General features: G+C 36.8%; 1 long non-coding RNA gene across 1 annotated transcript; it reads right to left on the bottom strand.

Annotated features, from left to right (window-relative positions):
- Positions 1-3894: 3894 nt before the first annotated feature.
- Positions 3895-4715, bottom strand: LOC111511311 (uncharacterized). The gene is made up of 2 exons (XR_012467558.1): positions 4342-4715; positions 3895-4252 (listed from the first exon to the last, which is right to left on the bottom strand). It is a non-coding gene; the product is annotated as an uncharacterized lncRNA (long non-coding RNA).
- Positions 4716-18840: the final 14125 nt, after the last annotated feature.

Below are 18840 nucleotides of genomic sequence, written 5' to 3'. Positions count from 1 at the left end.
CAATTATATAACGAACATTTGAAGAAAAATTTGAATAGGACAAAGTGTTCCTTGTATGATTCAATGTTCAATGAAATTTCAACAAGATTGGTGTATCAGGATTGAATCAAATGACAAAATTAATGTCATTACGTATTGTAATGGATAACATGATTAGATCGAACTAATTCTTGACATAAAGTTATGATGTCATGAATGAACTGAATACCCAATCTGTGATGTTACCCAGATTGATGCTCATAAAGTAATGAGGCAAGTACCTCATTTCAAAACATGGAATGTTCGCCATTGAGTTGACCATGTTCAATGTAAGTATAATTTTACTTCTTTTACGATATGTTTTCTAGCAATCCTATGAATGTTATCTAAATCAATTAGATATCGAATATTTTGAGTACAAATTGAATAGGAGAGTGCTTCTTGTATAATTCAATGTTCATATAAAAGTAGTAGTATTTTTTCTCTCTTGTTATCCAATGCTCATATATGAATAATTGTTTAGAGAGTTGATTTTTTCAGTTTGTGTCTGAAAGTTACTTTGCATGTTCTACATTTATTAATTTTCGTAAGTAACTTACGGTATATGATAATCTGAAACTACTTTCATTTGGTCGCGACGACCAGCGATAGACCGGTTTCATAGTACCAGTCAGTACCAGTTCACTCCATCTCAAATGACCCTTCCTGTACTTACGAGGAGCTAATACTTCAAAAACCGGTCTATTGATGGTCGTCCCGCCAAGTAAAATCAATTTCAGCTTTCCATTTACAGGAAGTTACTTATAACGAATAACGAATCTTCCACATAGAAGACGCTGCACAGGTGCGTGATGGTTTTATTTCAGCTTTCTGCACCTCATCAGCTAGGTAGATAGCTGTTTTTCCATCAGGAATCTGTCACACGTACCTAAATATCATAATTTCACATGAGTGGCAGGAGTAACATGTCGTATTTTGAAAGTTAATATGCAGCTCTCCCTTTGCTGATTATTTTCATTTCGTAACTTCTTTGACAGATGTCAAAAGAGATTTGAAATGTGAATTAGGTCGATGTTGTTGGTTGACTTCTGAAACATCCGACATCAGTCTGTTGTTATTTTCCCACCATCCATATTTTTCTTCAAGGCGCACACGATCTTTTTTGGAGGATCTATTCGAAACACACTCCTCTCCAGACATGAGAATATACGCTGATTCTTTTAGAGTGAGGTTTTTGGCAATTATTGTCGTCTTGTTCTATTCAACTCAATGTCCTCCATCTGATTTCAAAATGTGTTTTCGGACAATTTCGATATCGTTAATTGTCTATTTCTGATGTAATCTCGATTATCATTCCCACACATTTTCGATGGTCTCCAAGTTTCATCAATATAACTTCCACAATAAGAACAAAGTATTTAATGAATGCATTTTTTGTTTTCTTATGTGCTATTGGGTTTTGTTTGTGTGAGTATAGATCTTGTTTTGCAAAAAGTTCCAACATCAAATGTATTTCCAATTCGTCTCATCTATTCAGATAGATCTAAAATGCTAGGTATAACGTTAGTTGTGAAAATTTCCAGTGGATATTGAGTCGTTAGTTTTTGAGTTGGAGGTTGTTGAATTTATGATGCTGTTTGTGAGGTCATTTGGTTTCTAACTAACTATTTATTTTATATTGCATCAATCTTTGAATTCATTTAGAGAATCAGAGTTAACCTTCTCTTTCAGAACATTTTTTTATGATTGAAATTCTTGTTTTTGCTCTGTTATGATCACAAATAATTATACTTTTTCAACACTCGCATGACAATTTGTTGTGTAGTGGAAAATAGAATAAAATAGAAATAGAATTGAAAATTTGAATGAATAGCTGAAAATAACAATTTTGTTAAGCAATGAATCGTGAAATGAAATGACAATAAAATGAGTTCTACCTGACCGTGGAAACACATCAAGAAGGGTGTTCCGCTGAGACCGATCATGAGTTCCAGAAACTCAGCTACTCGAAACTTTTCCAATTTTTTCTTTCGATGATATAACCACTACATGGAAAAAAATCATCTTCTGTGAAGAATTCAAAGCATTTTGTTGAATTTCTAGGTACAATCGAAGTCACGAAGCAGGATCAATTAATCAGTTCCATCTTGGAAAGCCTTCATTCCAATATTTCTTTCGAAGAAGCACTTCAAATCATACAGAGAAAGCTATCCGAAGACGAGTACCTGAAAAATTTAACGAACTTACTCATAGAAGTGATCATGGAATTACTAGCATGTTGTGTACGGTACTGATATTTCCAACTGAAGAACAAATTCTTCACGCATGATGAGAAACTGCCAATGAGATGTCCACTTTTACCAGTTATAGTCAAAATTTATATGGAGTGGTTTGAAACTCTTAGCAATTGAAGAGAAACGTTGACGACACCTTCATAGTATGAAACCATGGGAATATAGAACTAGACACCTCTCTTAAGCAAATAAATAGCATAAAACTTTCGTCACCTCCACAATGGAGAAAAAAATCCATAACGATTTGGCATTCTCAGACGTATCAGTGGAGAGGAATACCACAAAGAGGAAAACATCTGTATAACGAAAACTCACAAGGGACAGTATTTTAATTACGAATCCAATCATCATCAATCTTCCAGAATAGAAATTATAAGGACTCTAGTAGATCGTGCTTTCGGGCTCTGTAATACGAAGGAAGGTCTTGAGAAGGAACTAGGCATCATCAACAAAAATTTTCCATGAAATGGTTACTCCAAAGTGTTGGTGTAACAAACACTGGCTAGAAGATATCAAGAGCCTTACAAGAAAGATAAACCGTCACAGTGCTTGCCCTTTTCTATATCAGAGAATTGTCAAAAAGGATAAGAAGAATTGGGACGAAGTACAACATCAGAACCCGCTTCAGATCCGGAAACACATGCGTAACCGCCTCACGAAAACCAGGCCATCTAACGCGTGCTGCGATTCCAAGAATTGCATTTACCGTATGAGTACGGCAAATCCTCTTTCAGTTAAACTGCGAGGCCATTGGGAGTCCGCATGGTCAGGCACAAGAGACACACACAGCTATAAGAAACCAGCAAATCGGGAATATCAGAACATGTTTGGACTCATCAATATAACATCAAGTGGTCCCAAGTTGGAATCATCCACAGGGAGGAACACTGGTTTAGGAGGGAGTTTGAAGAAGCTACATGTTGTCCAACGATGCATTGAGCCAAGCTAGCGTATAGATACGGAACATATGGAAACCTTGGATCAAGCGGAAAAACGGGAAATTTCCACTAAACCGGTAAAGCGAAGAGAGGGAAGAAGGGATAGGTGAAAGCTTTCGAATGACCTTCAAATAGATATCTCTCGGGAGAATATTCCAGTAATCATCCGAAAACGTCGTGAAATAACTTAGTTTGATATTTTTTTCAATTTTTCCATTCCAATTTCATTCGTTTGATTATTTAAATTTTTTGCTTATTTTCATTTTAAATCAATCTCATTTCCTGCCCAATGCAATTATTTTTTCCAGCAATTCATTTCAATTTTCAATTTCATTCGTTTTTTTCTGGAAGTTTCAGGTCATATTATATCGTATTAGACACTATAAGTCTGAAATTATGAAATTCAGAAAGAATTCAGTTTCACCAACGGAACAAGGTAACATTCAAAATGCAAATACCTACATATATTTTATATCCTGAGTAAGATGATCTCACTGGTAGGTATTATATTACCAAGATAATAACTTCCAAGACTTTGAGTCAGCAGAGTCAGTAGAACTTAATACTTCTGTTATTTCCAATCGTCTCCTGCTGACACCGCTGTCTACATATTAGAAATGGACCCTGTGTAGCGTTCAATTTTAGCTTTAGATATCTAACCACGTTATAAAGAATTGTCGATATACGTAAGGTATAACAAAATGCTATGACTCTTTATTTCACTCACAATAATTACACTTCACGATGTGATGACTTACAAATCACTATATTCAATCGAGAGAGGTAAAAATTTATTCGTAATCTTGTGGAAGTTCAACATGTTCACAGTATCACACCAAAACCCAAAACGACCTTTCTAATAGATCTAGCCGATAAAAAATAGTCAGGAGGTTGCATCACTTTGTCCCGTATATCGAACTTCGATCAGCTGATGCTAACTTATCACCACCACTTCAGATCAATCCATCTGTAACGAGGGTAAAATTCCAATAGTTAACGATCTCGAGCGTAAGGTACATGAAAGACTTTCCACGTCTCCAGCTGGGTACACACAATCGGTTTCCTCGAATTTCACGACAGTTGGATCTCGATCAAAAATCGACTTTCATTATTATCTTATTATCGCTTACCTTGATGTATTTTTCCTTGATTCAGAAATTCTGTTGTCCCAATTGAATTCTGGGTTTGATTTGTTGTTTACATTTTGGTGTTCGCCCGTTGACAGAAATAGGACCTTGGACGATGCGCAATCGTTTCGGCTGTCGAAACTATGCGACATTGCCAGGCATCCGAGAGAAATTTTAGCAGAACACGATGTTTCTTGATGATTTCTGGTAGGATAAGGTATTTCCTGAGCTGGTAATGTGTATTTGGCAAGTTATTTAACATCGGTGGCGTATTAGGTCGTGTTTGCAATAGTTGAGTTAGAGGAAAGCATTAAAATCAATTCTATTTCGGTTGATGATCTTATCAGTGACTTCTCTGGGCAACTCAACAAATTTGAGTTTTGACAGTCTGGAAGAAGAGGGTGACCAGTGGGGGAGAAGTGGAGAGGAGAAAGGTTGTGTGATGTGTGTTGAGGTCTTGGTTCGTGAAATTTTATGATTTTTGAATCATCCTTTACTGGGAATATATTTTCGAACCTAATTCAACAAGTATGATAGATTGGTGTTGCTTTTGTGTGTAGTTTCGGTATTTATCAGAATTTGAACTCTACGGAGGATCTCATCTATAGGTGCAATAAGGTTGAAAATCGTCTCGCAGGGCAGATCGGCTATTTGAGTCGTTCTTCTCAACTCTAATACTGTCTTTTTCAAAGAGAAAGACTCCTAATTAGATCTTTCTTTCGTAAGGTTTTTCCTCGTTTCCCATTTTCCTTGGTTGTGAAAGTTAGTGGAGGTGTGCAGTACTTACAGGGTGGACTTTGAGTACTTGACTGGTTGGTTTCTGACCTAGGCTACAGGGTGGTGCAACCTTTTCCTTCTACAGGGTGGTGCAACCTTCATCTTCTACAGGGTGATCCCAGTAGACTGAAGTTACACAGGTATCAGGAAGAGTACGGGGTGATCTACTCCTCCTCAGACGACAAATCTACTACGACAGGAATCCAAACCTATCGACGCTAGGACACGCAAGTTCTTGATCATATATCTATTTGCTTACGAGTCGTTTATTAGTATTACCTCGATAGCTGATTGCCTACCTGAATAATAAGCTTGTGACATGAATTGTACTCGACTGCCCGCGCATATATGTATTTGTGTGTACATATCGATGAATTTTATTGTTTTCATTGCCCTTGTTTACTTCGCTTAGTTGAATCTGCCACGCGGCTGAAAATACTGTTTAGGAGCTGTAATAGTTATGTAGGTCGTTCAGTGTACTACTTATATTTATTGTAATCGTGATTGAGCGGATATTGGGGTGCTCAAGTACATCATATCGGGCATTTGGCCTGTCTCATTAATGCATGCGCAACACGTGAGCTCACGCGGTCGCTAAATAAATTGCATTTTGACTCAGATCTTCTAAATTCCGAGTGTTTAATGTTGTTGTTGACTATTGATGCGATAACAGTATTGTTGTTTTTTTTTGTTTTCTTGTTGTTTCTATTCATACTCATTACCTCCAACCTTCGGACAAATAGATAATATTGCTGAATGCTTGTTTATGCTTGATTATTTTAATTTTGTTGGTTGTTCAACTCGAGATGGGTAATTTGTTCAACTTCCAACTTACAGATACTAGAGCTTGACCTCTGCTTTGTTATTTTTCATAATATCATGAGTTTAGTAAGGCCTAACTTGCTGGAAGTGCGAAGAATTCAGTTCAGTGTTTGATGTTTATTTGAAATTTATTAAACTCTTTAAACTTATACTGCCAATTTATTCCAACTCTTTGGTAAATTGGGGGGTTGGGAATCTCAGTAGCGGGATACTTGTGAGTAAAATAATTTACTTGGCGCCCATTGAAGACTCCACTAGAATTCGGGGGTTTAGTTATCGACCCAACCATTCTCCACTATTGCAGCCGCAAATATCCTGAACTAATACAATCAAGTGTGCCGTTGTATTGGTTCCACCTGCGAGGCCAAATTAGTGTCCAGTATCAATTTAGAATCCGTTTTGTATTCAATATAGTTTCGTATTTGTCTTTATGACATTTTCCATTACTTGTTCAAGTAGAGTTTGCATTCATATATAAAGTGATTTTCAAAAAGTCATAGTCAAAGAGTGAGTATAACAATTGGCGCAGTCATTGTAGGATCTGACAACGTTGCTAGAACGAGGAAATCCTAACTAGTAGCGGCAGATTCTGACTCAACAATAGAGAAAGAACCAACAACCCCCGAAGAATCATTACTCGAGGAAGCAGTGGCAGGAACACTTGATTGAAGCCCCTGGCTGGACGACTTTGTTGAATCAATCTATACTGATTGATTTCCGTAGATAATAAATGAGTACTGTTCGATCATTAAAATTTTGACCCCAAAAATTTGACCGGACTAGATCTGCGAATAGGTCAAGTTATCTATGCCTCCAATTCAGCAGATATACTTGAACTAGCAGAGAAATGCAAAATGAAAGACCCAATCAAACATTCCTTGAGCAAACAATCAGATGAAACCCCTGTCTACCATCCCAAAGAACTCCAAATTGATTATCAATATTCCAACCCAAACTTCGCAAGACCAAACCCTCAACCCAATCAAAATTTTTCAAGCCAAATATACCCTTAAACCAATCAAAATTTTCCGAGACCAAATTTTAAACCAAATTCTCAGCCAGACTAATCCCAGACCAATCATAACTAAATTCGACCTCAATCTCAAAACCAATTCGTACCACCCGTAATTTAAAGAAACTCGATTTATCCTGTCAATTTCAATCAAAATCAAAGAGCCCATTTCATGATATCATTCTCAAGATTATCATAAAAGTGATAATCAAGACTATCATACAGCTGATAGCTGTAACTATCAATCCAACGATTACTACCCTACCGATAATGACTATGATTACTTTACCTTTAGTGAGCAAGATTAGCATTACAATCAAATTCAAACACCTGAAGATCCGTCAATGTACCAGAATTCTTTTTCACTCCCAAATACGAACCATCAGCCTATTCAACCCCAGACAATCAACAAACAATCGATCGACCCTATATAAGATGTCCAATTCCACATTTAGTCCCGGAATATACAAGACTTCAACCCGGACGCGAACTTCCCACAACAAATTTCCATGTGAACGCTATGCTTTCAATGAATTAGAAGAATCTGTAATACATCAAAGACTCTTCCAATACGTTTAAAATCCTCATCGATACAGGTGCAGTAATATCCATTTTCAAACCCAAAATGTGCGAAAAATATCCTGTGAGATTTCCTCAAAATGTCACTCTACAAGGTATCACTTACCAGAAAATTGTCGTGAATGAATCCACTCTAATAAATTTCACACAAAACGGTTCACAAAAAGTCTTCATCTACGATCTAGACATCGACTCTGACGGTTTACTTGGATCTGACTATCTTGAACATTATAATTGTATAATTGATCAGAAAAATAAACGACTCAAAACATTTTAAAACAGCCCTTTTGTTCATCAAAGTTTCAGACATAAATGACCATATACTGATATACTGATAAACAGAATCAAATTCAAATATAACCCCAAATGGAGAAAATATTCAAATTACATTGCGATCTCGAAAATACTGAAGCTATACTGTTAGCTGAAGAAAAAGACATAGTAAGAATTGCCAACGCTATAGTTAAAATTGAAGAAAAGAGCATGTTTCATACTTCTATCGTGAATACAAACGCGATGCCAAAGCGAATTGATTTTTCTGGAATAAAACTCGAACCTCGAAAATTTTAAACATTATTGAGTCATTTTCCCAAAACAAACCCCATATTGCCTGTATCCAAGAAATTAAAGCGCAATTAAGAACCGAACATCTGAACGAAGAGAAACACCAATCCATAACTGATTTATATCTCCAATTCGAAGATATCTTTTATTCAGAAGGAGATAATCACACTTTCACCAACGAAATAAAGCATACCATTGACACCAAGGATGCTAGACCCGTCTTTACGAAATCCTACAGGTACCCACAGGTACACAAGGAGAAAATAAAAACACAAATATCCAAAATGCTGAATCAAGGCATTATTTAGCCATCAATATCCCCATTGCCATCCCCAGTTTGGGTTGTACACAAAAAGATGAATGCCTCCGGTAAACAGAAGTGGAGAATTGTCATCGATTACCCGAAAAATTAAAGAGCCAACTCAATGAGCTTACGTTTGAGGACAAATACCCATTACCAAACATTTCAAACCTCCTTGAACGGCTTGGTTGATGCGAATATTTCACCATGCTTGATATCACCTCCGGATATCATCAAATTGAAATCGAACCCAAAGATATTACCAAAATGGCTTTCCCATAGACAATGGTTATTACGATTTTGTTCGTATGTCATTCGGCTTCGAGAATGTTCCAGATAGTTATGGATAATGTTTTCCTAGGTATACAAAACGAAAGATGTCTCGTATACATGGATGACATCATCGTATATTCTCCTACCATCCATGAGCACACAGCAAGGTTGACCGAAGTATTTAAAAGACTTTGAGAATCGAACCTGAAAATAATAATATATATCCATTATTACCCAAAATGGAATTCAACCCATTCCAACAAAAATTGAATCATCCTAAATTTCCGGGAACCAAAAATCCAAAGAGAAATAAATTTTTTTCAGGTTTAGCTGGATACTATAGACGAATAACTTGTAATTTCGCCAAAATTTCGAAACCTTTAACCAAATTACTGCAAAACTATATCCTCTCCAAATTTGACACTGAATGCAGACAAATATTCGGAAAACTTAAACGTTCACTCATAACGAGCTCCATTCTCAGGTACCCTATTTTGAGGAACCGGTTTTGCTTACCACTGATGCCAGTGCGTTTACAATTGGTGTCATTTTATCCCCATAGGCAAAGATCTTTCAATAGCATATGCACTTTATAGTGTAGAATCAGAGTACTCTACAGAAGGGCAGTAAAACATTTTCGCCTATATCTTTTCAGACGAAAATTCTAATTATTCACCGATCATAGATCCCTCACCTTGCTTTTTTCAATAAAAGACCCTGGTAGTACGCTGGCACGCTGGCGACTTAAACTCGAAGAGTATGATTACCAGATAGAATGAAAACCTTGCAAAACCAACAAAAATGCAGTTGAACTACCCGAATCAAAGTCAACTACTTCAAAGAATACGCAAATTTCCATCACAAAATTTCGATACACGCATCTAACGAAAACGAAACCAAAGTAAAAGCAGACCTCGAAATAAATGATAACCCTAACGAAAACAACCCGGAAGAAAATAACAACCCTGAAAAAAATAATAATCCTGATGGAAACGACGACCCCGAAAACGAATTACCCACAGAAACCATTCAAGATGAATTCAATGCATTTGTCAATCTATACAACGTGACTCACGGTCGATGGTAAGTTAGACGTTTCTGGAAAACGCGAAGCATAATTTTTCTGAAAATTTCACCTTTCACATTTCCTTACCAATTCTATCGATCAAAAATATTTTCAGCATTGCGGCGTTGCCACTTCCATCAAAAAGTCCTAGCAACTTTATTTTTTTTAATGGAACACCCCGTATATTAATACATTTTAGGCATCGCCCTGGTATTGTAATACTTTTTTGTCGATAATGTCCTATACCTATCTCTATCTGTTTTTGAGATAAATTATGCTAAATATGGTCCATAACATAGCCTTAATTGAAATTAAGTACATCAGTACTTTGAATTCATGAAAAGTTGATATTTTGAGGATAGTTTGGACAAACTCGAAATATTCAAATAACAACAAGGAATCGACTTCATATCATACAGGGCGTACTAAAATTACTATTATTTCCATTGTGCATAAAAGTAGTCAAAAGTTCATTTTTTCAAATGGAACCCCCTATATATTACTCGGTAAATTGAAAGATGGTGGAAAATGATTCAAGATGATATATCATGTCCTTATACCTAAATGGTCAAGTTTTCTCAATAAAGTCGCTTCTTCTAGAAACATTTTTTTTAAATTTGGATTTAGATAGCTCTGGTATTCCAATACTTTTTTGTTGATAATGTCCTATACCTATCTCTATCTGTTTTCAAGATAAAAAATAAATTGTGCTAAATATGGTCCAAAAAAAATCTGTTCAAAATGTTTTTTTCGTTAACCAGCTGTCGCACCCCTACGAACGACAACCCTAAGAAGTCTAAACTTCTGCGAGCTGAGGATTACCGAGGTCTTCCCTTTTAACGTGTGATTACTAACGATAGCAAGTGAAAATAGATCGTTCAGACTAGGACTTGAACCACCGACCAACACAGCAGTGAATTCGAGTGAGTGAACAAAGCACCCACGCCGAACCGCTTGGCTACCGACCGACCGTAACCTTAATTTATGAAAAGTTGATATTTTGATAATAGTTTGGACAAACTCAAAATATTCAAATAACACCAAGAAATCGACACCATATCATACAGGGCGTGCTAAAATTACTATTATTTCCATTGCGCATAAAAGTAGTCAAAAGTTCATTTTTTCAAATGGAACCCCCTATATATTACTCGGTAAATTGAAAGATGGTGGAAAATGATTCAAGATGATATATCATGTCCTTATACCTAAATGGTCAAGTTTTCTCAATAAAGTCGCTTCTTCTAGAAACATTTTTTTTAAAATTTGGATTTAGATAGCAGTGGAATTATCAAGCTTATAGCAGTTCGGTTACTTTTATAAGTAATTTACAAAGAGTTATCGACGGTGTTTCGAATCATCTTCCAAAATGAATGCAAATATGGATTATTCAAATGAAGTTCTTATGAAATTATTTATTATACACATGAACAAAGTGATCAAATCATTGTCAGAACGTGTAAAATATCCAAACAAATGTATCCTGAATTAACACCAATGAACGAGAGGAAGTTTGTAAGGTTACAAAATAATTTCCTTAACTATGTCTCAAAGTTTCCAGAGAAAAACTGTACCAAAAATCAGTCATTTCTAGGTAGAAAGTAAGATTTTGTGGGCTAAAACATGTGAAAGTATAGACAATAACAGAATAGGATGATTCTAAATAACAAAATTGTAAACAAAATATCACATTTTCACAATAAATGCTGGAAATGTTGTCCACTACATTCTAAACACTTCAAAATATTTTTTTGTGTGCGACTTGTGGTTGCTTTTTCAATTTCCTGGGGATCCAGATCTTCAATACTCCGCACTATTCGCCGTCGCAATTCTTCTTTGGTAGGCACTGGAGTACTCTATACCCTTCATTCTAAAACACCCCATAAAAAAAGTCAAGTGGCATGAGATCGGGTGATCTCAGTGGCCAATCCCACGGCCCTAAACGCCTAAACCAACGATCGTCGAAGAGTTCGTCAAGTTTCTCGGAAACTTCCTGAGTGGAATGAACTGGAACTCCGTCCAGTTGAAACCACGAATTCCTATATTCCTCTAAAGGCAAATTTTCAAGAAAATCGGTTACAGTCGTCCTCAATATTTGGAGATATCTCTGCATTTAGTGTGTCTTCATGAATAAAAAAGCTAATTTTATTGTTCTTCAGAATACAGAAAACATTCAGGTCAAATTTTTCTTGAAAACCCAAAAATGTTTATTCCTTCTAAATTTTCCATTCCTCGTAAATTTTGATTCGTCGCTCCAAATTATTTTTGACAAAAAATCCCGATCTTCCTGTGTATGAATCAAAAGGGATTCACAAAAATGAATTCTACGTTCGAAGTCTTCTGCTTTTAGAGCTTGAACTTTGGTAAATTTATACGGATGCATTCCATGATTTTTCAAAATTCGTTGTACTGAAGCATGTGATATACCTAAATCTTTATCTGCACTGCGAATGGAAGCTTCTGGACATGCATAAAAATATGCCAAAACGTTAACAGTATTGTCCTCATTTGAAGTATTAGGTTTTGGTAATGTTGAAGGCGGCTTTAACATTGAGCCATAGTTAAGGAAATTATTTTGTAATCTTACAAACTACCTCTCGTTCATTGGTGTTAATTCAGGATACATTTGGTTAAATTTTCTACAAGTTCTGGCAATGATTTGATCACACTGTCCGTGTATAATGAATAATTTCATAAGAACTTCGTTTGAATAATCGATATTTGCATTCATTTTGGAAGATGATTCAAAACACAGTCGATAACTCTTTGTAAATCACCTATAAAAGTAACCGAACTGATATAAGCTTGATAATTCCACTGCTACCTGAATCCAAATTCTAAAAAAAATAATGTTTCTGGAAGAAGCGACTTTATTGAGAAAACTTGACGATTTAGGTATAGGGACATGATATATCATCTTGAAGCATTTTTCACCATCTTTCAGTTCACTGAGTAATATACAGGGGGTTTTTTGAAAAAATTAACTTTCGACTACTTTTATGCGCAATGGAAATAATAGTAATTTTAGCACGCCCTGTATGATATGGTGTCGATTTCTTGGTGTTATTTGAATATTTTGAGTTTGTCCAAACTATCATCAAAATATCAACTTTTCATAAATTAAGGTTACGGTCGGTCGGTAGCCAAGCGGTTCGGCGTGGGTGCTTTGTTCACTCACTCGAATTCACTGCTGTGTTGGTCGGTGGTTCAAGTCCTAGTCTGAACGATCTATTTTCACTTGCTATCGTTAGTAATCACACGTTAAAAGGGAAGACCTCGGTAATCCTCAGCTCGCAGAAGTTTAGACTTCTTAGGGTTGTCGTTCGTAGGGGTGCGACAGCTGGTTAACGAAAAAAACATTTTGAACAGATTTTTTTTGGACCATATTTAGCACAATTTATTTTTTATCTTGAAAACAGATAGAGATAGGTATAGGACATTATCAACAAAAAAGTATTGGAATACCAGAGCGATTCCAAAAATGTATTAATATACGGGGTGTTAAATTTAAAAAAATAAAGTTGCTAGGACTTTTTGCTGGAAGTGGCAATGCCACAATGTTGAAAATATTTCAGATCGATAGAACAGGTAAGGAAATGTGAGAGGTGAAATTTTCAGAAAAATCATGCTTTACGTTTTCCAGAAACGTCTAACCTACTATCGACCGTGAGTCACGCTGTATACATCAATATCTCTAATCGATTATTCTAAAATAGAGTTCGATAATTCCCAACTGCTTGATAAACACCATGCACACATTGTTAGTTTCTTTTGGCAGAACAAACTGGCACAAATACACTATAAAATCATCGAAGACGTCTTCGAAGAACACCCAGAGTTTTGTAATGACAGAATCAATATACTTTCTAGCAAATCAGTCAAATATCGTAAATACCACATCACTCATCTTCCTTTTGATCCTGAATCTGTCATCGAACACATGTTATATATAATTCATAAATCCCAAAATGAATCTTAGAAAAACTTTTTCAATTGAAAACAACTACCATATTAGAAATATTTCCATTTATTTTTGCTGACAAAGGAATCAAACTAAAAATCTGTAAAAGCCTAACGACAACTTCTGACCCTGATCAAATTCCAATAATCATTGATCAATGTGAACTAACGTGACTTGGAATCTCTCCACTTTTTATTTTAATTTTCTTTCTTCTTTTCTTCATTTTTATTTATCAAATTGTTCTATTTTTACTTGTATTTTATTTCACTATTATTTCATTTCACGTTTATTTTGGTTAATAAAATTCTTGCTTTCAGCTATTCATTTTTAATTCTTCTTTTATAGTTGTTTCAGGGATTTCAAATCATTTTATATAGTAGACAATAGTCCGAACTAGTGAAATTCATCATGAAACATTGTCAATCACCTTCAAACAAACGTTGAATGATGCTCTTTCTCAGCAGTCATTGAAATGACAATTTTCAAATATTTGTTATATATAACGCTGACGACAGCCTCCAAGTTCAAAACGAATAATTCATGTGCATCGAACCCTTTTATATAATACGAATTCAGAAATAGAACCATCAAAAGAGCACAACTTCATGAAATACAGAAAATTCATGGTTCAGGAAGATGAGTTTGTATGCACTGATTTCAGAATTGATACGTAATCAGCGTATACAAATAATTGAACTCTCAGATGTTTCTTGATAATTTCAAATTTCAAAGAAGGCGCCAAGTTGGTGGTGAAACGCGCGTTGAAGGAAGTATTTCAGTTCGAGTGTTTGGGAAAATGTTTGTATTGAATTTGATCTACGTCGAAGCTTCCAGTTATCACTTCATTTTTTTCATAAAATCAGATGAAGATCATTGAAATAGTCATGAACGACCATAAACTCACTTCAAAGAGTAGTACAAAAACTTGCTCAAATCATATGTCCTGCAAAACATTTGATAATAGTAGAAATCACAAACCATTTGTTGTAGAGAATGATCATCGATGACTTTCCACTTATTGTTGTTGGAAATTCAGGTGGTTCAGAATGTGCTGAAGAATCTGAAATGAATCCAGAATGAAATTAAATGTTAATTTAAGAGTTAATTTTCATGTAGATATTTCGTCATGACTAAAACAAAGTTCTATGAGCAACAGACAGTGATTTATACCGCTCAAAAAAAATCTTAGCTTCTCATTCCAAAATTAATCCAACCGGCTCGACCTAATTTCAAGGTGGTATGTTTCCTGATGAAGCAAACACTTGTGGTATGTTATACCACACAAGAATGAAGCAGTATGGCATGGAAACCGTTATGTTGAATTTACCAGTAAAAATATTGATTAAAGCATTTACGATCGCTCGAGACGACAATAGTCTTGACGTGTAATATGAGATTATCGTTTTCGTTGGTTTTCGGGTTTTGCCGTGTCCTAACTGTAAATGTGGCAGTCATCTCCAGTGGCGTGGTCGAAGCTCTCATTTCTGCCATGTCACTTATAGTGTTGATTTTCCACGCACTTTCTGTAATGGCGAGTTCGCGCGGACTTTGCGCGCGATTTGGCTTGGTTTTGACGCTTTTTATGCTATGTGCCAGATCTTTGGTAAATATGTAGGGACTCTCTTCTTCTCTGTTGAAGTTCCCTTGAAAGAGGAAGAGAGAGCGTATCTACCGAAGATATGGCACACAGCATTGAAAAGCACCAAAACGAAGTCGAGTCAACCAAATCGCGGGGAGAGTACGCGCGAATCCGCGATTACAAAAAAGGGCGAGGAAAATCAGCAATATAAATGACACCGCAGAAATGATTGCTTCAGTTTCAGGTGGACAAGTCAAGAAAGTACTTCGACCACGTCATTAAAGATGACTGCCGGAGTTACAGTTGAATCATTTAGAGATTACAACCAATAGAGGGGCATATTAGAGGGGCAAACCAAAGTTCGAAGAATACCAGACCGGGGTTTATACGGTCCAATAAAAAAGTATCTTGGATTATCATTTCAGAATTAATTCAACCGACTTGACCTAATTTCAACGTATAGTTCATAATATGATTCCTGTTGAGAAAAATGCTTGTGGCATGATTATATTTCAAAAAAAAATCAATGCATTGGTTGAAGAATGAGGCAGTATAGCATGGAAAGTGGTATGCTGAATTCACCAGTAAAAAAGGTCTGATTATAAGTACCTACCAGAGTTCAAAGGATCTGCTCGAAACCAGATTATTCTTGAGGTATATAAGACTACCTTTCTGTAATGTAAGATATCATTATTGATTATCCTGAATTAGTATTTGTCAATAATCTGGAAATATTAGAGGGGCAAACCAAAGTTCGAAGAGCAACAAGCAGTGGTTGATACCGTTCAACAAAAAAGTACCTTGGCTTATCATTCCAGAATTAACTACTTTCAACGTATAGTTCATGGTATGTTTTCTGATGAAGTGAACGCTTATGCCATCTTAAATTTCATATTTTTCTCAATACATAGATTGAAGAATTATTCAGTACGGTAGGTCGTATATGCTGATCCCGCCTGGCATCGCCCGGTGAGATAGCATCGCAATGACTAAGGCGGCGTAAAGTTGCTTACGAGCTAACATTTTGTAGCTGTGTCACTGATTCCGACGTCACGGGTGGAAATATAGAAAAAATTGCATGATGGCGCTCCTAGAGTCAAAATACTCCAGAGGTAAAATGTCTCCCCCATCGGATTTTCAGTTGAGGGTTGATTCGAGGGCATCATCCTGCAGAAGTTATTCGAAAAGCACTATTTCTGACAGTCAACGGGGTCTTCTTGACATCTGTCCAAATGGAAATAGCATGGTAATTGCAATTGCTAAGAGGCCCACTTGCAACTTCAAAATCGATTTCTGCAACACCAGAGGACTTGAATATGAACTCAGTTCACCAACATCTGCAAACAAATAGTCCTCATATTCTTACACTCACGGAAATCAAAGTCAGGGCTTCAATTTTCTGTATCCCAGCTATGATTTCCAATCCGGATTCAGAAGTAACTCTGGAACATCTCTTTCTATCGGAAATGATGTCTCCTTTTAACGAGAGGGAATGATAAAACCACCAAGCGATACACAATATAGAACACTATTCTCTTCACTTTCGAATGTCATTGACTTCGTGCAAATCAATCATCCCAGTGCCGAAATTTCCATATACGGTGACTTCAATGTCCACAATATCAAATGGCTCAAATTTTCGAATATCAACGACGAACAAGGTCTCGAAGCAGCGGACTCATTCAGATTATAAATGAGTCACCCAGGATTCCTGACTGTGGTGGAGAATATTCTAGTCTTCTGGATCCATATCCAACAACCAATCCACAAATTTATAGTCACCGTAAGGTCTCCATTGGGATCTTCCAATCACGAATTCATTGCAGTATTGAGTGAATTACTGATAAATGTTGGGGAACAATCTAGACCGCCCAAAGTTTGGCATTACAGATACGTGGGTAGGAGAATCTTCAAGACTATTTCCAAAATTTTTGCTGACTAGATATTTGTTTCAGCTCTGAAGATTCATTCATTTATACTTCTGAAGTTACATAAGTTATTTTATCATATGGTTGCATCATGGTTGCATATATTCCTTTTTCAATGAAACGAAATTTTACCGGCAAACCTTGGTTCAACAACTATAGACCAACTATAGAACCAACTATAGAATAATTATAGACCAGTCGCTTTGCTATCAGTGATAACAAAAATTATAGAGAAAGACGTAAACCATCATATCCTCATATATTTGGAAGGCTTCAAAATCTTGAGCGTTCATTAAAATAGCTTTCGGAAACAAAGACCTTCAATCGTTTGTCACCCATATTTGGAATAGAGCAATCTAGAAACATGGATCAAAAGCTGTTGCACCTCATATCTTTACGTCTTTTGACCATGTGTGGTATGATGCTTTGCTGGTCAAACTTCGATGCTATGTATCTCCATCCAATATAGTGCTTTGCTGAGGACAGCACACTTGTTTCGTCAACGGCAGCAGGAGGTTCCATATCTTGAATTGGTACTTCGTAGGTACGTGTGACAGATACCCAACGAAAAAACAACAATCAACTCAGCTTAATGCTGCTCAGAGAGTCGAAGTAGAACCATCGGGTACCTGTGCAACGGGTGTTTGCCACATCATCAGTACCGCGTGCATGGTTCCTTCAGAACGGTGTGAATCGTCTGAGTATCGTGACCAAATAAATATAATTCCAGCCAGTCATGGCAGTTGATTCAGTGGGATGTCCACTGCGCCACCTGCAGACAAAGCCAGGAAATTCCACAAGCATACTCCGTGGTGGGATTTGGAATAATAAATAATATTCCGGAGAGGTGCATTATGATATTCTCAGAGTTGTCCCTTTCCTCTCATGCAGACCTACGATTTTGTAGGTACGTGTGACAAATACTCAACGGAAAAACAAGAACTAACCTAGCTAATGCCGCAGAGTTGAAGTAACACCATCAGGCACCTGTCAATCGTTTTCGACTTGGAATATTCTTCGCAAGTTATTTCCCACTATGAAAAGCAGAAATTAATTCCGTTTCGTCGATCCGTCCAACCGACAGACCGGTTTCGGGGTGTTTGCTCCGTCATTTGTAACGAGCATGGTCTCTTCAGAACGATGTGAACCATCTGAGTATCATGACCAAATGGAATGGATTCCAGCTAGTCACCACACCCTAGCTCTTCCGCTAGGACGCCAGTTTCGGACACCTTCAAGGTGTGATTCGCTCTTGCGCGCAAAACACCCCATTCCTCCCAGGAACCTGTAAGGGTTACTGCCTAGGGGCATCTCGACGCCTGGCATCGGACGTCCTTAATTGCGTCGAATTCCATCAATACTAGTCCACAATCCACTTTGTTTCTGCGATTAACGCCCGCCGGCGACCTTAGCTCGAGGTCTCCAACTCTCAGCTGTTGTACGACGTTGTTTCCGCGTTCAACGCCCGCCGACGATTTGTTGTAAAATCACACGTTGCTTCCGAAATATCTCGTGTTCCGAAAGTCCTCTCCGGATTCCTTTTGGCACGAAATCTTGATCGGGATCGACAATGACCTTGTCATGTCACATGTCTCCTGCCTGTTCTCTCCGTCGGCATTGCGCGGAGCCCTAATTTGGGC

Source organism: Leptinotarsa decemlineata, unplaced genomic scaffold (genome assembly GCF_025532065.1).
Source record: "Leptinotarsa decemlineata unplaced genomic scaffold, Ldec_3_MD MMD2_tig00026340_RagTag_RagTag, whole genome shotgun sequence".
Lineage (NCBI taxonomy): Eukaryota > Metazoa > Arthropoda > Insecta > Coleoptera > Chrysomelidae > Leptinotarsa > Leptinotarsa decemlineata.
Note: the sequence above shows the minus strand (reverse complement) of the source record. Positions and strands in the feature narration are given on the sequence as shown.